This window comes from Pimephales promelas, chromosome 24, assembly GCF_988280905.1.
Source record: "Pimephales promelas chromosome 24, fPimPro1.hap1.1, whole genome shotgun sequence".
NCBI classification, from domain to species: domain Eukaryota; kingdom Metazoa; phylum Chordata; class Actinopteri; order Cypriniformes; family Leuciscidae; genus Pimephales; species Pimephales promelas.
Window position 1 is genome coordinate 3,209,632 of NC_142792.1, and position 22,540 is coordinate 3,232,171.

Consider the following 22,540-nt stretch of genomic DNA (forward strand, 5'->3'; position numbering starts at 1 on the left):
GGTCATGGGTTCAAACCCCATAGCTCAGTGAGTTAGAGATGTGTCATTTAACTGGTTTATTGTAAAATCCCAGCTCACATACATAGTGAAATATAAGTTCCTTCACATGTTCAGACAAGAGATCTGTGGCTCACAGGTAAGAGCGTTGCCTCACGGTTTCAGAGGTTGCTGGTTCGAGTCCAGCCAGATCTCCGTGGTGCGAGTGAGAAGGTGTGGGGGATCATGGGGTCCACCCCTGAGCTCCCGCACGATGTCCAGCAGGGGGTTATGCTTTTGACTGGAAAAAATGAAAATGGCAATTAAAAAAAAAATCGTCCGCCGCTGATGTCCATCCTACGGTGAATGTCCGTCCAAACGGCCCAGAGCTCGGCTTCTGTTGACTGGATGTAACGGTCCAAACACATTCTTTCTGCAAGGAAAGACATACATAAAAATAGACATTATTTCATTTTCTGCATCTAAAAAATGAGATTGTGAAACACGACTAGTTAATAGATGTAAGTGGAATACATTTAAAGCCTAAATCTGTACAGTTTGAAACATATACTACAGAGTACGTTACACTTTTTGGGTTCAAGTAAGATTAAGATGAGACATTGCTTCACAATAAACAAGAGTAATAGTAACAAATCACTGCATCTCTACAAAACCATGAAGCTGCATGTCCAGGAACATCAGAGCTTCACAAACTAACTAACTCTATGAACAAGCATCAATCCAGAATATTACCTACAGTAACACTACAACAACAGAGACAAAGACCACAATCTCCTATTATTCCACTTCATAATATAAACAGCAGATGGCGATTCGTTGAAATATTACAAATGTAACGCAACAACAACCTATTCATTTGTTCTTGTGAAGGTCTGACAGGGAGTTCAGCAACAGAGCAGAATGTAAACAGAGTCTAAATTACCAGAGGAGCAGCTTTCAGAATCAACACACACCTAAATAATGACCTAATTCCAACAAATAAGGGCTGCTAGATGTGAGCTAATACTGTTATAAGAGAAAACAATGTAAGTGAAGGAGACTTACAGGCTGAGTCGTGTGACATCTTTGATTCCTGCTCTTCGTCACAAGGTTTGTCTGTTTTCTCTGTTTATGGCTTGAAATGTGTGCTGTTAAGTGACATTATGAGTCTGTCACTGAGCTGTCATCTACAGAATGTGCAGCTTTATTAAAACAAACTGCACATGTTGTGGCTTTGACTGTTATCAATATCAAGCACCATGTTGTCAATCATCTGAAGCTGCTGCTGACAGAATGAACCTGAACCTCGATTACGCCGCCTAGTGGAGCGGATGAAAACTGCGCTTCAGTTTCAATTTGACGAGTCTTTATTTTATTAGTGCAAAGAGACACAAAGTTTGATTCAGCTTCAGATTGATTATATTACAAAGCGTCGCACATACTTTGACAATGAGACAATGACTTTGTGTAGTTTTGGCAGCAGATTCGTGCAGCACTTGGCTGGATCTTCGTCTGTCTGTCACGTGATGAGGAACCATGTTGTGAGGAGCACGTGAGTCTCTGGATCTCTGGACGCTCGTGAGGTATGGATGTTGTGAATGGAGGAGCGAGACTCGCTTTTACAGACTCAAAAACACAAAAATTACACTGATTTTACATTTATAGTAAAGATTGTTTAATATTTGGGATAAAATATTATTATTGTGGTAAAACAGCTGACTATAAATGTGTCTAATGGCCGCTTTTTACTGCCTAATATAACAGACACAGTGTCCTGTGTTTCTCTGCCTTCAGACAGACTCCAGCTTCTCTACATAGGACAAGTGTTTGGAGAATCCTGGATGGAGAGCAGGCATGTGTGCATGAAACCAGAGACCAGATTAATGTGTTCATGTACCCCACCTTGTGGACACTAAGTGTATCTGCATTAATATATGAAAACAGCATGAAGAGGAAAGAGATTTTAAAAAAAAGTCCCTAATCCTGCTCCTGACGAGCCACTTTCCTGAGTTTATCTCCAACCCTGTAAAAAAACGCTCTAGCAGCTGAACAATAAATTGTTGTTTTAATGAATGCTGTTGCTAAACTAAAAAAACAACCACAATGAACCATATCAAACATCACAAATGCCGTGGCTCAGTGGCTAATCATTTGTCTTTCATTCAGTTCTTGGTCCAAATCCCACAGTTGCTAATATTTTTATCACAGAAAACAAAGCCCTCAATAAACTCAAAAGAGTTCAATAAATAAATGGTTGCGTTTGAATCTTAGATTGCCTATGTTAAAATGCATATCCAACAAACTGCACCAAACAACAGATGATATTGTGAAAGCCACGATGGTGCAGTGGTTAAACACACGTCACTTGCAGGTAAAATAGCTGGAGGAACCCCAACACAACACATTTTCCAACTCTTCCTAATCAATCACACCTGAATCGACTCATCAGCTCGTTAGTAGAGACTCCAAAACCAGACATATATGGGTCAGATAAGAAAGACGTCGAGGGTGTGCAATGTTGGTGTGGCTCTTGGAACAGGTTTGTAAAATACTTGTAAAATACTTGTAAAATACTTGTAAAATACTTGTATAGCTCGTAGAAGGAGTCTGTATGTTAACTTGTTGTTTTGGATTGACATCAAAGTGACATTTAATTCTATTTTGTAGCTTGATTGATATCTTACAGATGCTGTTGCATTGGTTTAATTGCTCATAAAATGAGCATGCGTTTTCACCTCCTATGATCTATATTTATTCTATAAACAATCACTTTGTTTCTTTCTGAGATTTGTAGCTTCCTAGGGGAAGTTATTAGTGAAATTTGAAGTGTTTCTGATTGTCTCACTGCTGTCTGTTTGTAGGGATCTCTTGGTTTGAGCTGCTGGAGGTCATGAGGAAAAGCAGTGAGTGACTTTGCATGGAGTATTTTGAGAGGAGCAACCGCCGAACTGTTATGCATCTGAGCCTTTTCCTGACTCAACCTGTTTCTGTTTTGAACTGGCATGTTTTTGACAATGATCTACTCCAGTTTGTGTCCAATAAAATGGTAAATGTGACATTTGTGTGCTGTTCATGATTTCCAGCTGATCTTGGCTTTCTAAACATCAACACCTGCTGTTACTGACTCTGTTGATCAGTCAATTAACTAATTATTCAGATGATGTGTGGCCCACGTGGTTTAGTTTGTCTATTAATTTGGACAAGCTGTGACTGATTTGCAATTTAATGATTGCCAAGATAAAACAGACCAGTTAAGATTTCCTCATTAGAAATCCAGTTTATTAATGTATTTGTAGTCTGAATTTTTCAGCATGTGAGTAAGTGGGAACGCCTTTCAAGTGCTGGTTGGTTTCCCCAGAGAAAGCAACAGCTGAGATTTGAACCTTGATGGAGTGCAGGTACAATCAACAGTAAAGGGGAGTGTCCATAAGCCACGCCCAAAAGGGGGAGTGTCCATAAGCCACGCCCCAAAGGGAGGAGTGTCCATAAGCCACGCCCCAAAGGGAGGAGTGTCCATAAGCCATGCCCAAAATGTTGACTTAGGCTTTTTTGGAAAAATTTTACAAGTAATTTTTCGAAAATTTGGACTCCTTTTACATAACCGCTGCTCGAGATTGTCTTGGAAGTCCCAGGGGGAGCGGTTTGGATATGTACTCCCCCCTTCGTGTCCTGCCTTCTCTCATCCTGGTCATGACCTGATCCGCTCAGTTTTGCAGCTTGTCACAGCTCACGACTGGATGTTCTTCACGCAACCATGCTTCACATACCAGGCTGGGGTTTGAACCCAGATCCTTCTGACCCCAGGAGGACATGCTCAGACCACTGAGCCACTGGTACTTCCACTCTTACTTATGAATTTTTGGTAATTTTGTCTTTTTTATTTGTTGAAAAACCATTGAAGCTAAACACGACAAGAGAGAGATTTGAACCTGGGTTGCCCACACCAAGATCAAACACTCAGACCACTGAGCCACCAGCACTTCCACTCTTACTCACCAATTTTTGGTAATTTTGTCTTTTTTATTTGTTGATAAACCAATGAAACTAAACACCACAAGAGAGAGACTCGAACCTGGGTTGCCCACAACAAGCTCTACCGCTCAGACCACTAAGCCAACAGCACTTCCACTCTTACTCATCAATTTTTGGTAATTTTGTCTTTTTTATTTGTTGAAAAACCAATGAAACTAAACACCACAAGAGAGAGACTCGAACCTGGGTTGCCCACAACAAGCTCTACCGCTCAGACCACTAAGCCAACAGCACTTCCACTCTTACTCATCAATTTTTGGTAATTTTGTCTTTTTTATTTGTTGATAAACCAATGAAACTAAACACCACAAGAGAGAGACTCGAACCTGGGTTGCCCACAACAAGCTCTACCGCTCAGACCACTAAGCCACCAGCACTTCCACTCTTACTCATCAATTTTTGGTAATTTTGTCTTTTTTATTTGTTGAAAAAACAATGAAACTAAACACCGCAAGAGAGAGATTTGAACCTGGATTGCCCACAACAAGATCTACCGCTCAGACCACTAAGCCACCAGCACTTCCACTCTTACTCATCAATTTTTGGTAATTTTGTCTTTTTTATTTGTTGAAAAACCAATGAAACTAAACACCGCAAGAGAGATTTGAACCTGGATTGCCCACGCCAAGATCTAACGCTCAGACCACTAAGCCACTGGCTCTTCCACTCTTATCTGTCAATTTTTGGTAAATAAAAATGTCTTCATGTGGTGATTTGTGTGAATTACACCTTTGCAAATAGAGTCTAAATAAACTTAAAAATATTTTGCCCTCCTATGGTGATTTGTCTGAATTACACCGTTGCAAATCGACTCGAGTCTAAATAAACACAAAAGAGTTTCACCTTCTTGTGGTGACATTACTGCAAATCGGCTTAACCCACCTGCCGAGATCTTCGTGAACTACATCGTCTAACGAGGTAGTGTAAATGCGCTACACTTCTGTAAGAGGGTGAGAGGAGAAAAACGAACTTCCAAACAGAACTATTTACACTATCTATGTTCCGTCCTGTCTTCTGTTCAAAATTCAAATAGATATATTTGCAAATAAAAACACCAAAACAATATAAGTCCTCCTGTGGTGGTGATTTGTGTGAATTAAACCATTGCAAATCGAGTCTAAATAAACATAAAAGTGTTTCGCCCCCCTGTGGTGATTTGTGTGAATTACACCGTTGCAAATCGAGTCTAAATAAACTTAAAAATATTTCGCCCTCCTGTGATGATTTCTGTGAATTACACTGACGCAAACGAAGTCTAATAAACATTAAAGTGTTGTGCCCTCCTGTGGTGGTGATTTGTGTGAATTACATCGTTGCAAATCGAGTCTAAATAAACTTAGAAATATTTCTCCCTCCTGTGGTGATTTGTGTGAATTACACCATTGCAAATCAAGTGTAATAAACATAAAAGAGGGTCGCCCTCCTGTGGTGATTTGTGTGAATTACACTGACGCAAACGAAGTCTAATAAACATTAAAGTGTTGCGCCCTCCTGTGGGTGATTTGTGTGAATTACATCGTTGCAAATAGAGTCTAAATAAACTTAGAAATATTTCTCCCTCCTGTGGTGATTTGTGTGAATTACACCATTGCAAATCAAGTGTAATAAACGGGGTCGCCCTCCTGTGGTGATTTGTGTGAATTACACCGTTGCAAATCAAGTGTAATAAACATAAAAGAGTGTCGCCCTCCTGTGGTGATTTGTGTGAATTACACCGTTGCAAATCGAGTCTAAAAAACATGAGTGTTGCGCCCTCCTGTGGTGATGTGTGTGAATTACACCGTTGCAAATCAAGTGTAATAAACTTAAAAGAGTGTCGCCCTCCTGTGGTGATTTGTGTGAATTACACCGTTGCAAATCAAGTGTAATAAACATAAAAGAGTGTCGCCCTCCTGTGGTGATTTGTGTGAATTACACCGTTGCAAATCGAGTCTAAAAAACATGAGTGTTGTGCCCTCCTGTGGTGATGTGTGTGAATTACACCATTGCAAATCAAGTGTAATAAACTTAAAAGAGTGTCGCCCTCCTGTGGTGATTTGTGTGAATTACACCGTTTCAAATCAAGCGTAATAAACATGAAAGAGTGTCACCCTCCTGCAGTGATTTGTGTGAATCACACCATTGCAAATCAAGTGTAATCAACATAAAAGAGTGTATAGACCCTCAGTGGTGATTTCTGTAAATTACACCATTGCAAGTCAAGTCTTATGAACATAAAAGTGTTGCCCCCTCATGCGGTGATTTTAGGCCTAACAAATTCAGTCTTTTTACCGCATATCAGCTTAACCCACCTGCGGAGACTTTTGTAAACTCCGTCTAACGAGCTAGTGTAAATGCGCTACACTTCTGTAAGAGGGTGAGAGGAGAAAAACATAAGAACTTCCAAACAGAACTATTTACACTATCTATGTTCCGTCCTGTCTTCTGTTCAAAATTCAAATAGATATATTTGCAAATAAAAACAACAAAACAATATAAGTCCAATGAATGTAAAAGTGTTTCGCCCTCCTGTGGTGATTTGTGTGAATTACACCGTTGCAAATCGAGTCTAAAAAACATGAGTGCTGCGCCCTCCTGTGGTGATGTGTGTGAATTACCTAGTGTAGCGGATGGAAAACTGCGCTTCAGTTTCAATTTGACGAGTCTTTATTTTATTAGTGCAAAGAGACACAAAGTTGATTCAGCTTCAGATTGATTATATTACAAAGCGTCGCACATACTTTGACAATGAGACAATGACTTTGTGTAGTTTTGGCAGCAGATTCGTGCAGCACTTATAGTCAATCTTGGCTGGATCTTCGTCTGTCTGTCACGTGATGAGGAACCATGTTGTGAGGAGCACGTGAGTCTCTGGATCTCTGGACGCTCGTGAGGTATGGATGTTGTGAATGGAGGAGCGAGACTCGCTTTTACAGACTCAAAAACACAAAAATTACACTGATTTTACATTTATAGTAAAGATTGTTTAATATTTGGGATAAAATATTATTATTGTGGTAAAACAGCTGACTATAAATGTGTCTAATGGCCGCTTTTTACTGCCTAATATAACAGACACAGTGTCCTGTGTTTCTCTGCCTTCAGACAGACTCCAGCTTCTCTACATAGGACAAGTGTTTGGAGAATCCTGGATGGAGAGCAGGCATGTGTGCATGAAACCAGAGACCAGATTAATGTGTTCATGTACCCCACCTTGTGGACACTAAGTGTATCTGCATTAATATATGAAAACAGCATGAAGAGGAAAGAGATTTAAAAAAAAGTCCCTAATCCTGCTCCTGACGAGCCACTTTCCTGAGTTTATCTCCAACCCTGTAAAAAAACGCTCTAGCAGCTGAACAATAAATTGTCGTTTTAATGAATGCTGTTGCTAAACTAAAAAAACAACCACAATGAACCATATCAAACATCACAAATGCCATGGCTCAGTGGCTAATCATTTGTCTTTCATTCAGTTCTTGGTCCAAATCCCACAGTTGCTAATATTTTTATCACAGAAAACAAAGCCCTCAATAAACTCAAAAGAGTTCAATAAATAAATGGTTGCGTTTGAATCTTAGATTGCCTATGTTAAAATGCATATCCAACAAACTGCACCAAACAACAGATGATATTGTGAAAGCCACGATGGTTCAAAATTCAAATAGATATATTTGCAAATAAAAACACCAAAACAATATAAGTCCAAAGAATGTAAAACGGGGGTCGCCCTCCTGTGGTGATTTGTGTGAATTAAACCATTGCACCTCAATTCTAATAAATATAAAAGAGTTGCCCCCTCATGTGGTGATTGTAGGCCTTGCGAATTCAGTCTTATTACCGAGAATCAGCTTAACCCATCAGCGAAGATCTATGTAATCTACATCGTCTAACGAGGTAGTGTAAATGCGCTACACTTCTGTAAGAGGGTGAGAGGAGAAAAACATAAGAACTTCCAAACAGAACTATTTACACTATCTATGTTCCGTCCTGTCTTCTGTTCAAAATTCAAATAGATATATTTGCAAATAAAAACAACAAAACAATATAAGTCCAATGAATGTAAAAGTGTTTCGCCCTCCTGTGGTGATTTGTGTGAATTACACCGTTGCAAATCGAGTCTAAATAAACTTAAAAATGTTTCGCCCTCCTGTGGTGATTTGTGTGAATTACACCGTTGCAAATCGAGTCTAAATGAACATAAAAGTGTTTCGCCCTCTTGTGGTCATTTGTGTGAATTACACAGTTGCAAATCGAGTCTAAATTAACTTAGAAATGTTTCGCCCTCCTGTGGTGATTTGTGTGAATTACACTGTTGCAAATCGAGTCTAAATGAACATAAAAGTGTTTCGCCCTCTTGTGGTCATTTGTGTGAATTACACAGTTGCAAATCGAGTCTAAATTAACTTAGAAATGTTTCGCCCTCCTGTGGTGATTTGTGTGAATTACACCGTTGCAAATCAAGTGTAATAAACATAAAAGAGTGTCGCCCTCCTGTGGTGATTTGTGTGAATTACACCGTTGCAAATCAAGTCTAAAAACATAAGTGTTGCGCCCTGATTTGTGTGAATTACACCATTGCAAATCAATTGTAATAAAAATAAAAGAGTGTCACCCTCCTGTGGTGATTTGTGTGAATTACACCATTGGAGACTGTACTGGTTTCCTTCTCCTTCAAGCACCTGCTGCTCACACACACTCCCATCACAGAGACCTCTGAACCCGTGAGGCAGCGCTCTTAACTGTGAGCCACAGATATCTTTCAAGACATGTGCTGGAACTTATATTTCAGTGTTATCCTGAGAGTTTCCAATAAAGCAGTTAAAGTGAGAGTTGAACCCATGTTTTCATCACAGTCTTGTCCTCAGAGAGTGTTTATCCACTCAACCATGGATTTTACAACAACAACTGGTTTTGGGGACTCCTTGTCTAATGAGAACAAGTGAAAGTCAGCAATAGTGTGATTTGAACTCAGAACACTGTGATTGAAATGCAATGCTTTATCTCCTGAGCCACTGAGACAGTGGAGATGATGCAGTTAAATTAAAGTTTAATTACATTAGTTACATCTGAGACTTTGGATTAAAGTTCCTGTAAAATTGCAGCAGCAACATGTTTGACAAGCTCTGTGGTGCAGAAAATAATGATTTGCTTTTGAATGAGAAAGCCTAGTTTTTTTGTATGTATGTATGTGTGTGTGTGTATAAGTCCAATGAATGTAAAAGTGTTTCGCCCTCCTTTGGTGATTTGTGTGAATTACACCGTTGCAAATCGAGTCTAAATAAACTTAAAAATGTTTCGCCCTCCTGTGGTGATTTGTGTGAATTACACCGTTGCAAATCGAGTCTAAATGAACATAAAAGTGTTTCGCCCTCTTGTGGTCATTTGTGTGAATTACACAGTTGCAAATCGAGTCTAAATTAACTTAGAAATGTTTCGCCCTCCTGTGGTGATTTGTGTGAATTACACCGTTGCAAATCAAGTGTAATAAACATAAAAGAGTGTCGCCCTCCTGTGGTGATTTGTGTGAATTACACCGCTGCAAATCGAGTCTAAAAAACAGAAGTGGTGTGCCCTCCTGTGGTGATTTGTGTGAATTACACCGCAGCAAATCGAGTCTAAAAAACATAAGTGGTGTGCCCTCCTGTGGTGATTTGTGTGAATTACACCGCTGCAAATCGAGTCTAAAAAACATAAGTGGTGTGCCCTCCTGTGGTGATTTGTGTGAATTACATATAGAGAGTAAAAGAAAAGTGGTGATTGTGTGAATCACACCGTTGCAAACCGAGTCCGATCGAATCTAAAAAACATAAGTGTTTCGCCCTCCTGTGGTGATTTGTGTGAATTACACCGCTGCAAATTTCTTCTGTCTTCTCTGTTCTGTCCTTATGTTAAAATACATACATACATAACGTTACACACACACACACACACACACACACACACACACACACACACATATATATATACAAAAAACTAGACTTTCTCATTCAAAGGAAATCATTATTTTCTGCACCACAGAGCTTGTCAAACATGTTGCTGCTGTAATTTCACAGGAACTTTAATCCAAAGTCTCAGATGTGATCTGACGAGAGTAAAGTGCAGTTTTCCTCCGCTCCTCAAGGCGGCAGAAGCGGGTTCTCCTTCAGTCTGACGCTTCTGCTGCTTGACAACATGACACTTGATGACAATCACAACAACGCGAGCAGATCCTGCAGATAGGAAGATGACAGCTCTTAATGTCACTTTAACAGCACATATTACAGCTCAACCGCAAATAAAACCGACGCAATCAAACGACACATAAATGAGGAACCGAGTACGGCACAAGACTCACCTGTAAGTAACTTTTACTTTAGCATGAAGTCAAGTTCTCTTGTCAGTCGCTATTGTAGCGTTACCTTTTTAATCTTTGAATGAATCGCCCTCTGATATTCACACTGTAAAGTGTAATAAGAAGGACTCGGTTGATATTGCAGTGTTTTCTGGGTGTATGTGAGAGTCAGCAGGAGTTGTGTCTTGTGTGAAGCTCTGATGTTCTCCTGTTGCTTCCTGCTTTTATTCTACTTCCTGTTATGACTGGGATCTGAGAGTTTAAAATGGTATTTAATTCAAATGTCACAGTATTACTACAAGCATCAAACAATACAAGTAAAGAGCAGTGACTAGACACTTTGCAATTGGTTTTCTTTGCATAGCATTTCTAATATTGTTCTGATGTTTTGTAGGTTTGGCTTTCTGTGAATGGGGAGTTAGTTTTTAGTTCTGTGTGTTCAGTGTTTTTATAATTGTGTGTGGCCTGTAAGACAGTGATTAAGTTGAATCTCTAGTTGTTGTTACATGTATAAGATTCAAATGAATCGTCCTCTGATTTATGTGTAGTGAAGTAGAATAATAAGCAATTGTTTCTAGTCTCTTTTGTTATTAGTTGTCTTACTTTATGTAATAATAATCTAGTGGATTGATGCGTGTTAATAGAATCAGTTGATGTGTGTGTGAGTGTGTGAAGTGTGTGTCTGCTGCTTGTATTGTATCGTAGAGATGCAGTGCCTTTCTTCTAATGAAAACTGTCAGGATCAATCCTTGTGCAGGAACATGTCTTTTAGGGTTACTGTTGTGTGAAGGAAGGTTTCATCTTAAAGTTATAATTCCACTTGGGCAGTTCTTTACAGTGTACATGTTTAAGCATCAAGCGTCAGCGCTCGCACCGAAGGCTTTATTTCTATTCAGTGTTTGTGTCCATTTGTAGCCTGTAAAACTGTAATTCAAATCATAGATTATTATTGATACAGCCTTACTGAACTATACTATATTATTATAATAGTAATATATTTTCACACTGTACAACTTTAGGCTTTTAATTTATTCCACTTTCCTTTTATTAACTAGTCTTTAGACTAACTTTCACATTGTCATTTATAGATGTAGAATATTGAGTATTTCTAAAACTAATCTTTTTTGTTCATGTCTTTCCTTACAGAAGGAATGTGTTTGGACCATTACATCCAGTCATCAGAAGCAGAGCTGTGGGACGTGTGGACAGACATTGACTGTAATGATGGACTTCTGCTGATGGACAGGTATGTACATGCTTATGTTTTACTGTACTAAACATGTAGGTTCCCATCATTTTCTTTTTGGAGGGTGACCCCTTTAAAAAGCAAATGATGGGAACCTAAATAGGTGGGGAAGGGACGGCGGGGCAAAATTTTTAGACAGCTAAATTTTTATTGTATAAAAAAGCATAACCCCTGCTGTCCATTGTGGCGGGGCTCGGGGGGGGACCCGAATCATCCCCGCCCCTTCACACATACAGCATTCTCTCGTATCGCGGAGATCTGGCTGGGATCGAACCAGCAACCTCTGAACCCGTGAGGCAGCGCTCTTACCTGTGAGCCACAGATCTCTTGCTGATACATGTGCTGGAACTTATATTTCACTCTTCGAGTCCTGCGATTTTACAATAAATCATGCTGAGGTGGGGCTCGAACCCACGTCTCCAGTGCAACCCATCAGCCGAGATCGTGTGTTGAGCCACTGCACCACTGCGGCTTTCACACTGAGATCTGGTGTTTTGGCCACTTTGTTTGATTTCATCACATCAATTTTGCGCTCAATTCTCATTTACTAAAGGAAAGCCTTTGTGCTTAACTGTTCACACACTCATATCGCAGAGACCCGGCTGGGATCGAACCAGCAACCCCTGAACCCGTGAGGCAGCGCTCTTACCTGTGAGCCACAAATCTCTTGCTGAGACATGTGCTGGAACTTGTATTTCAGTGTTATCCTGAGAGTTTCCAATAAAGCAGTTAAAGTGAGATTTGAACCCAATAGCTTAGCTGGGATTTGAACCTTAACTTCAGCGCACCCTTACCTTCACAGAACATGTATTTAACCACTGCACCACTGTGGTTTTCACTCTGAGAGCTGGTGTTTTGTCCACTTTGTTTGATATAACAACTATTGATAACAATTTTATTTAAATTATGGGGACCAAAAATGCTGAGATGGGATTTGAACCTTAACCTCAGCGCATCCTTACCTTCACAGAACATGTGTTTAACCACTGCACCACTGTGGCTTTCACGCTGAGAGTTGGTGTTTTGGCCACTTTGTTTGATAAAACAACTATTGATAACAATTTTATTTAAATTACTGGGACCAAAAATGCTGAGATGGGATTTGAACCTTAACCTCAGCGCATCCTTACCTTCACAGAACATGTGTTTAACCACTGCACCACTGTGGCTTTCACGCTGAGAGTTGGTGTTTTGGCCACTTTGTTTGATAAAACAACTATTGATAACAATTTTATTTAAATTATTGGGACCAAAAATGCTGAGATGGGATTTGAACCTTAACCTCAGCGCATCCTTACCTTCACAGAACATGTGTTTAACCACTGCACCACTGTGGCTTTCATGCTGAGAGTTGGTGTTTTGGCCACTTTGTTTGATAAAACAACTATTGATAACAATTTTATTTAAATTATTGGGACCAAAAATGCTGAGATGGGATTTGAACCTTAACCTCAGCGCATCCTTACCTTCACAGAACATGTGTTTAACCACTGAACCACTGCGGCTTTCGCTTTGAGAGTTGGTGTTTTGGTCAGTAGTGCATAGATCAGTAGTGCATAGATATATGCAGCATAGATATAGAACAGTGCTATATCTATGATGCATATATCTATGCACTAATGAGGGGGCGCCAAGTCCGGAGAATTCGCGGGGAATTCGCGGAGAATTCGGGGACTTGGCGCCCCCAGGTTCCAGCGTCATTAGTGTATAGACATATGCAGCATAGATATATACATGATATATACATATCATGCATAGATATATGCAGCATAGATATAGCACTGTTCTATATCTATGCTGCATATATCTATGCACTACTGATGGGGGCGTATGCAGCATAGATATCTACACAGTGTCGTCTTTAGTGGCTCAGTGGTAGCAATACCGGCTCTGATGCGAGTGGTTGCCGGTTCTGTTCCTACTTCTTCTTGCGTTTAGATGTGCAGTGGTTAAAAACATGTTCTGTGAAGGTAAGGATGCGCTGAGGTTAAGGTTCAAATCCCAGCTAAGCTATTTTGGTCCCAATAATTTAAATAAAATTGTTATCAATAGTTGTTTTATCAAACAAAGTGGCCAAAACACCAACTCTCAAAGCGAAAGCCGCAGTGGTTCAGCGGTTAAACACATGTTCTGTGAAGGTAAGGATGCGCTGAGGTTAAGGTTCAAATCCCATCTCAGCATTTTTGGTCCCAATAATTTAAATAAAATTGTTATCAATAGTTGTTTTATCAAACAAAGTGGCCAAAACACCAACTCTAAGCGTGAAAGCCACAGTGGTGCAGTGGTTAAACACATGTTCTGTGAAGGTAAGGATGCGCTGAGGTTAAGGTTCAAATCCCATCTCAGCATTTTTGGTCCCAATAATTTAAATAAAATTGTTATCAATAGTTGTTTTATCAAACAAAGTGGCCAAAACACCAACTCTAAGCGTGAAAGCCACAGTGGTGCAGTGGTTAAACACATGTTCTGTGAAGGTAAGGATGCGCTGAGGTTAAGGTTCAAATCCCATCTCAGCATTTTTGGTCCCAGTAATTTAAATAAAATTGTTATCAATAGTTGTTTTACCAAACAAAGTGGCCAAAACACCAACTCTCAGCGTGAAAGCCACAGTGGTGCAGTGGTTAAACACATGTTCTGTGAAGGTAAGGATGCGCTGAGGTTAAGGTTCAAATCCCATCTCAGCATTTTTGGTCCCAGTAATTTAAATAAAATTGTTATCAATAGTTGTTTTATCAAACAAAGTGGCCAAAACACCAACTCTCAAAGCGAAAGCCGCAGTGGTTCAGTGGTTAAACACATGTTCTGTGAAGGTAAGAATGCGTTGAGGTTAAGGTTCAAATCCCATCTCAGCATTTTTGGTCCCAGTAATTTAAATAAAATTGTTATCAATAGTTGTTTTATCAAACAAAGTGGCCAAAACACCAAATCTCAGCGTGAAAGCCACAGTGGTGCAGTGGTTAAACACATGTTCTGTGAAGGTAAGGATGCGCTGAGGTTAAGGTTCAAATCCCATCTCAGCATTTTTGGTCCCAGTAATTTAAATAAAATTGTTATCAATAGTTGTTTTATCAAACAAAGTGGCCAAAACACCAACTCTCAAAGCGAAAGCCGCAGTGGTTCAGTGGTTAAACACATGTTCTGTGAAGGTAAGGATGCGCTGAGGTTAAGGTTCAAATCCCATCTCAGCATTTTTGGTCCCAGTAATTTAAATAAAATTGTTATCAATAGTTGTTTTATCAAACAAAGTGGCCAAAACACCAACCCTCAGCGTGAAAGCCACAGTGGTGCAGTGGTTAAACACATGTTCTGTAAAGGTAAGGATGCGCTGAAGTTAAGGTTCAAATCCCAGCTAAGCTATTGGGTTCAAATCTCACTTTAACTGCTTTATTGGAAACTCTCAGGATAACACTGAAATACAAGTTCCAGCACATGTCTCAGCATGAGATCTGTGGCTCACAGGTAAGAGCGCTGCCTCACGGGTTCAGGGGTTGCTGGTTCGATCCCAGCCGGGTCTCTGCGATATGAGTGTGTGAATAATTAAGCACAAAGGCTTTCCTTTAGTAAATGAGAATTGAGCGCAAAATTGATGTGATGAAATCAAACAAAGTGGCCAAAACACCAGTTCTCAGTGTGAAAGCCACAGTGGTGCAGTGGCTCAACACACGATCTCGGCTGATGGGTTGCACTGGAGACGTGGGTTCGAGCCCCACCTCAGCATGATTTATTGTAAAATCGCAGGGCTCGAAGAGTGAAATATAAGTTCCAGCACATTTATCAGCAAGAGATCTGTGGCTCACAGGTAAGAGCGCTGCCTCACGGGTTCAGAGGTTGCTGGTTCGATCCCAGCCAGATCTCCACGATACGAGAGAATGCTGTTTGTGTGAAGGGGCGGGGATGATTCGGGTCCCCCCCCGAGCCCCGCCACAATGGACAGCAGGGGTTATGCTTTTTTATACAATAAAAATTTAGCTGTCTAAAAATTTTGCCCCGCCGTCCCTTCCCCACCTATTTAGGTTCCCATCATTTGCTTTTTAAAGGGGTCACCCTCCAAAAAGAAAATGATGGGAACCTACATGTTTAGTACAGTAAAACATAAGCATGTACATACCTGTCCATCAGCAGAAGTCCATCATTACAGTCAATGTCTGTCCACACGTCCCACAGCTCTGCTTCTGATGACTGGATGTAATGGTCCAAACACATTCCTTCTGTAAGGAAAGACAAGAAAAAAAAGATTAGTTTTAGAAATACTCAATATTCTACATCTATAAATGACAATGTGAAAGTTAGTCTAAAGACTAGTTAATAAAAGGAAAGTGGAATAAATTAAAAGCCTAAAGTTGTACAGTGTGAAAATATATTACTATTATAATAATATAGTATAGTTCAGTAAGGCTGTATCAATAATAATCTATGATTTGAATTACAGTTTTACAGGCTACAAATGGACACAAACACTGAATAGAAATAAAGCCTTCGGTGCGAGCGCTGACGCTTGATGCTTAAACATGTACACTGTAAAGAACTGCCCAAGTGGAGTTATAACTTTAAGATGAAACCTTCCTTCACACAACAGTAACCCTAAAAGACATGTTCCTGCACAAGGATTGATCCTGACAGTTTTCATTAGAAGAAAGGCACTGCATCTCTACGATACAATACAAGCAGCAGACACACACTTCACACACTCACACACACATCAACTGATTCTATTAACACGCATCAATCCACTAGATTATTATTACATAAAGTAAGACAACTAATAACAAAAGAGACTAGAAACAATTGCTTATTATTCTACTTCACTACACATAAATCAGAGGACGATTCATTTGAATCTTATACATGTAACAACAACTAGAGATTCAACTTAATCACTGTCTTACAGGCCACACACAATTATAAAAACACTGAACACACAGAACTAAAAACTAACTCCCCATTCACAGAAAGCCAAACCTACAAAACATCAGAACAATATTAGAAATGCTATGCAAAGAAAACCAATTGCAAAGTGTCTAGTCACTGCTCTTTACTTGTATTGTTTCATGCTTGTAGTAATACTGTGACATTTTAATTGCATACCATTCTAAAGGCAGTTTTCACTCTCAGATCCCAGTCATAACAGGAAGTAGAATAAAAGCAGGAAGCAACAGGAGAACATCAGAGCTTCACACAAGACACAACTCCTGCTGACTCTCACATACACCCAGAAAACACTGCAATATCAACTGAGTCCTTCTTATTACACTTTACAGTGTGAATATCAGAGGGCGATTCATTCAAAGATTAAAAAGGTAACGCTACAATAGCGACTGACAAGAGAACTTGACTTCATGCTAAAGTAAAAGTTACTTACAGGTGAGTCTTGTGCCGCACTCGGTTCCTCATTTATGTGTCGTTTGATTGCGTCGGTTTTATTTGCGGTTGAGCTGTAATATGTGCTGTTAAAGTGACATTAAGAGCTGTCTTCCCATCTGCAGGATCTGCTCGTGTTGTTGTGATTGTCATCAAGTGTCATGTTGTCAAGCAGCAGAAGCGTCAGACTGAAGGAGAACCCGCTTCTGCCGCCTTGAGGAGCGGAGGAAAACTGCACTTTACTCTCGTCAGATCACATCTGAGACTTTGGATTAAAGTTCCTGTGAAATTACAGCAGCAACATGTTTGACAAGCTCTGTGGTGCAGAAAATAATGATTTCCTTTGAATGAGAAAGTCTAGTTTTTTGTATATATATATGTGTGTGTGTGTGTAACGTTATGTATGTATGTATTTTAACATAAGGACAGAACAGAGAAGACAGAAGAAATTTGCAGCGGTGTAATTCACACAAATCACCACAGGAGGGCGAAACACTTATGTTTTTTAGATTCGATCGGACTCGGTTTGCAACGGTGTGATTCACACAATCACCACTTTACTTTTACTCTCTATATGTAATTCACACAAATCACCACAGGAGGGCACACCACTTATGTTTTTTAGACTCGATTTGCAGCGGTGTAATTCTCACAAATCACCACAGGAGGGCACACCACTTATGTTTTTTAGACTCGATTTGCAGCGGTGTAATTCACACAAATCACCACAGGAGGGCACACCACTTATGTTTTTTAGACTCGATTTGCAGCGGTGTAATTCACACAAATCACCACAGGAGGGCGACACTCTTATGTTTATTAGACTTGATTTGCAATAGTGTAATTCACACAAATCACCACAGCAGGGCGAAAATAATTTTAGATCTGACTTTTTTGCATGTATATTTATATAGACAGACGATAGGACACAACACGCACACTGATACAGTTGATACAAAGAATAACTTAAAAATAAAATCATTTTATAAAGAATAGATCTGAGTAGTCAATGAATTATTAATCAATGACAATAATCTTTTACATACGCTAAGAACTTTAAACTTGAAATCTAAAACAACATCATTGATTCACAGTCTCTGCGGCTCAGTGGATAGTTGTCAACCTCACCAACCAGACAGTCCTGGTTCAAATCCCAGGTTTCAGATCCATGTTTGTTGAAGTTATTCATCATTTAACACACAACTCTGGATCAAACCGGTTGAAAATGCTCTTCATCTCAGCAGTCTCAGTGGCTCAGGAGAGAAAGAGTTGTGTTTCGATCACAGCGTCCTGAGTTCAAGTCCCACTATTGCTGACTTTCAATAGTTCTCATTAGACAAGGGGCCCCAAAACCAGCTGTCAACGTGAAATCCATGATGGGCGAGCGGATAAACACACACTCTCTGAGGACAAGACTGATGAAGACGTGGGTTTGAATCTCACTTTAACTGCTTTATTGGAAACTCTCAGGATAACACTGAAATATAAGTTCCAGCACATCATCAGCACGAGATCTGTGGCTCACAGGTAAGAGCGCTGCCTCACGGGTTCAGAGGTTGCTGGTTTGATCCCAGCCAGATCTCCGCGATAGGAGTGGATGTTGTGTGAGTGGCGCGCCCAAAGGAGGGGGATACCAGTACGGTCTCCCCCCGGAGCTTCCGGGACAGTCAGCAGCAGGGGTTATGCTTTTTGGAAACAAGGAAAAAAAATATTTTTTTTATATAAAAATTTCGCCTCCTCGTCCCTTCCCCACCCGCTTAGGTTCCCATCATTTGCTTTTCAAAGGGGGAGGCCCTTCAAAAAGAAAATGATGGGAACCTACATGTTTAGTACAGTAAAACAAGCATTTACATTACCTGTCCATCAGCAGACGTCCATCATTACAGTCAATGTCTGTCCACACGTCCCACAGCTCTGCTTCTGATGACTGGATGTAATGGTCTAAACACATTCCTTCTGTAAGGAAAGACATGAACAAAAAAGAATATATATTTTTTTTTTTAAAGATTAAAAAGATAGTTTTAGAAATACTCTATATATTCTACATCTATAAATGAGAATGTGAAAGTTAGTCTAAAGACTAGTCAATAGAAGGAAATTGAATACATTAAAAGTATAAAATTATTTAAATTATATTTTGAGAAATCAGAGTGTGTTTGTGTATGTTTGCTGAGGAGAGATTAGGGATGAGCTATAGTTTAGCTTGCATAGAAGTATTGTGTGCAATGACACATCAATGTAACACAAAAATAAACAAGAAATCTCTTGACAAAATAACTGGTGCAGCTTACGTGATTGAACCATAATTGGGACTAGCTGAAGTTTTAAATGGACAGTAATCCTAAAAGGCTGTTTCCTGCACACGGTTTTAACCCTGTTCTGTTCTGTTCTGGACTGTATGTATGCTGGTTTTCATTAGAAGTAAAATCACTTGAGCTCTACACAAGCATGAAGCAGCAGAAACATCAGAGCAACTGACTCTATTAACAAACATCAATCCAGTATATTACCTACAGTAAGACTACAATAACAACAACAGCATGTAAAGAAAAAAAAATATAAAACAGCATTCCTTATTATTCTGATTATAAATGTAAAGCAACACCCGATTAATTTGCTCTTCTGAAGGTAGTGTGTGTTCAGAAAAAAAATAAGAGTTTTTCTCTTTTTATAGAAGACGCGAATGCTTTCATAGCAAACTTAAATAACATTTAGTTTACAGACACCATGAACATTACACTGACGAGCCCTGCTATGATGACATTTCAGCAGAACGATGCATCAGTGAAACATACAATTATACAAAACATTCAGCGTCTATATCATTTTCTTCGCAAATATCATTTTACAAAAGAAATTCACTTTATGTGCAAAGTTACTTACCGAGAAGTTAAATGACACTCAATTCCCGCATGTTATCGGACTGTATGTCGTTTTATTTGCTGAAATATGTCCAGTTGTGTGGCTGTCATCTGCACATGTTGTAGCGTCTGTCATCAACAAGCGTCAATGTTGCCAAGGACCCGAAGGAGTCGCTCTGACAGTGATGCCCGCTCACGCCGCCTAGTGGAGCGGATGGAAACTGCGCTTCGGTTTCTGTCATTCTGCTAAATAAATAAACATAAAGGTGTTGCGCCCTCCTGTGGTAATTTGTGTGAATTACACCGTTGCAAATCAAGTCAGAGCCCGTCTAACGGAGAGCCTTGGCACTTCCTATTAGCCCCATTGTGTATCATCCTGGTTGCAGTTCCATTAGAATTCCACTGGAGGTGATCGCGGGCGAGAGCAGAATGAATGGGAGTCTATGGGGCTAAACGGCTAAAAGTGTCTCTTTCACCTGCTGACCCGGGTGAAGGGGGTTACACTTGTTGTTAAATTAACATAGATTTTATTGTTGATTCCGCAAGTTCAATATAGATTATAGGCCAAAAGTCGAATGAATGAGTACTTATGTCCTTTTGATTTCTTACAGGTTAGGCCGTTGTCCAAATCCGCTATTTACCCTTTTCACTTCCTCCTACAATGACGCAAAAATACCGAGCTCTGAAGTTCTGAAGGCGTTGTTATATGGAGTATAATAGCATATTACAGTGTGTATATGTGAGTGTGTGTGTGCGTGAGTGTGTGAGAGAGTGTGAGAACTCACCTTGATGCGTCTGAGAAAATAAAAATATACACTTCAGCTCTCAAAACTACATGGAGTAAACAAAAACAAAGTAAGTGTATTTATGCATCTGCTGCCTTTTGATGGTGAGAAATGCAGACTAAACAAAAACAAAGCAAGTGGATATAAACACTTGTCATTTGATGGTGAGAAGAGCAGCAAGCAACATGAGAAAGGGCTTCACTTGTAGTGAAGTTTTAGAGATGATTATGCAGTCTGACCCCTCCAGCGAGCTGCAGGAGGTATTGTCTTCTCACTCTGACCGCAGACTCAGGACAGTCAGATCCTGGTGTGGATGTGGCACCTTCATCATCATCTCAAGCTTTTACTGAAGATGAGTAGGATTCAGAGGATCCTGGATCTGGGTGGACTGGGAGAATCTTGAGATGGACATGGTGGCTCTGAAAATCGCACGACCACTTCGATCATCCCACAGGCAACGTGTGGGCTCCCCTCTGGATCAGTAGATGCTGGCCAAAATCAGTAGCCCCATGTAGGCACAGAGATCTGTTGAGTCCACAGATCCAGGATCCTCTGAATCCTCCTCGCCTTCAGTGAGCACTAGCTTCCACTGAAAGCAGGAGGATTCTGTGGATCCTGGATCTGGGTGGATTGGGAGAAATGGTGAAGTATGGTTTTCCACCAATGCGGAGACAATTCCCTTTCTTCAGCCTGCAAGAGGCGTGAGTCGAGGGCCGACACACTATGCTATCGCAAGGGTCCAGAACATGGATTCTGTGTTCAATCTGTTTTTTACGGTGGAGATGACTGACCTCATTGTCAGCATGACCAACCTCCATGGGCACCGCACAATGAGAAACTGGACTGGGGTGGACTCCACAGATCTCTGTGCCAACATGGGGCTACTGATTTTGGCCAGCGTCTACAGATCCAGACGGGAGCCCACACGTTGCCTGTATAGGATGATCGAAGTGGTTGTGCGATTTTCAGAGCCACCATGTCCCTCTCAAGATTCTCCCAGTCCATCCAGATCCAGGATCCTCTGAATCCTACTCGCCTTCAGTGAAAGCTTGAGATGACGATGAGGGTGCCACATCCAAACCAGGATCTGACTGTCCTGAGTCTGCGGTCAGAGTGAGAAGACAATACCTCCTACAAGTGAAGCCCTTTCTCATGTTGCTTGCTGCTCTTCTCACCATCAAATGACAAGTGTTTATATCCACTTGCTTTGTTTTTGTTTAGTCTGCATTTCTCACCATCAAAAGGCAGCAGATGCATAAATACACTTACTTTGTTTTTGTTTACTCCATGTAGTTTTAAGAGCTGAAGTGTAAATTTTTATTTTCTCAGACGCATCAAGGTGAGTTCTCACACTCTCTCACACACTCACGCACACACACACACACACACACACACACTCACATATACACACTGTAATATGCTATTATACTCCATATAACTCCATGTAAAAGCCAGAAACTAAGCTTTTTTTTTTTGCACAGGCCTGTCTAAAGGGTTAATGGTTCCACCTGGTTATCAACAGTAAAAATTACTAATTTTACCTCTTCCCAACAGGGAAAACCATCAACAATCAAAAATGCATGATTTTATGGTGTCATGGCTTTGCAATCAAAAAATGTGGTTATAATGGAAGTCAATGGGGCAAAAACAGCCACGAACAGTAAATGAGGGAGAAAAAGTTAAAATCTGATGCTACACAAAAACTAACAATGAATCAAAACCAATGTTGTTTCTAATCTTTGACATGTCCAAGACTGTGATAAAAGGTAAAAAAAAAAATCCAGTCCACAATCATATTTTATATTGAAAATAAGTCATTTTGTGTGTTTTTTTTCCCAAATCAGTGACATCATTTATGAATTTGGCAATTAAAGAGTTAAAATCCTGATTTTTAAAAAAAAAAAATTAGTAGTTTTGATCAGGACTGAGGTCGGTTAATAGATTTATGCAAAAAAAATGTGAAAAAAAA

The 22,540-nt window shown here is 40.0% G+C and overlaps 5 long non-coding RNA genes across 6 annotated transcripts; 2 read left to right on the plus strand and 3 right to left on the minus strand.

The window, feature by feature from the left end:
- Positions 1-204: 204 nt before the first annotated feature.
- Positions 205-17,054, minus strand: LOC120476698 (uncharacterized). Its single transcript, XR_016149753.1, has 3 exons — positions 16,927-17,054; positions 15,676-15,775; positions 205-277 (listed from the first exon to the last, which is right to left on the minus strand). It is a non-coding gene; the product is annotated as an uncharacterized LOC120476698 (long non-coding RNA).
- Positions 1,436-3,032, plus strand: LOC120476713 (uncharacterized). Its single transcript, XR_016149752.1, has 2 exons — positions 1,436-1,559; positions 1,771-3,032. It is a non-coding gene; the product is annotated as an uncharacterized LOC120476713 (long non-coding RNA).
- Positions 9,970-11,128, minus strand: LOC120476696 (uncharacterized). Its single transcript, XR_016149751.1, has 2 exons — positions 10,325-11,128; positions 9,970-10,199 (listed from the first exon to the last, which is right to left on the minus strand). It is a non-coding gene; the product is annotated as an uncharacterized LOC120476696 (long non-coding RNA).
- On the plus strand, positions 10,196-17,280 carry LOC148965131 (uncharacterized). Of its 2 annotated transcripts, XR_016149750.1 has the most exons (3): positions 10,196-10,326; positions 11,468-11,567; positions 17,051-17,280. It is a non-coding gene; the product is annotated as an uncharacterized LOC148965131 (long non-coding RNA). The 2 variants fall into 2 exon arrangements; XR_016149749.1 differs by lacking the exons at positions 10,196-10,326; positions 11,468-11,567 and adding an exon at positions 15,769-16,928.
- A 448-nt stretch (positions 17,281-17,728) lies between these two features.
- On the minus strand, positions 17,729-19,964 carry LOC120470933 (uncharacterized). Its single transcript, XR_005620680.2, has 3 exons — positions 19,809-19,964; positions 18,782-18,881; positions 17,729-18,610 (listed from the first exon to the last, which is right to left on the minus strand). It is a non-coding gene; the product is annotated as an uncharacterized LOC120470933 (long non-coding RNA).
- Between the last annotated feature and the right edge of the window lie 2,576 nt (positions 19,965-22,540).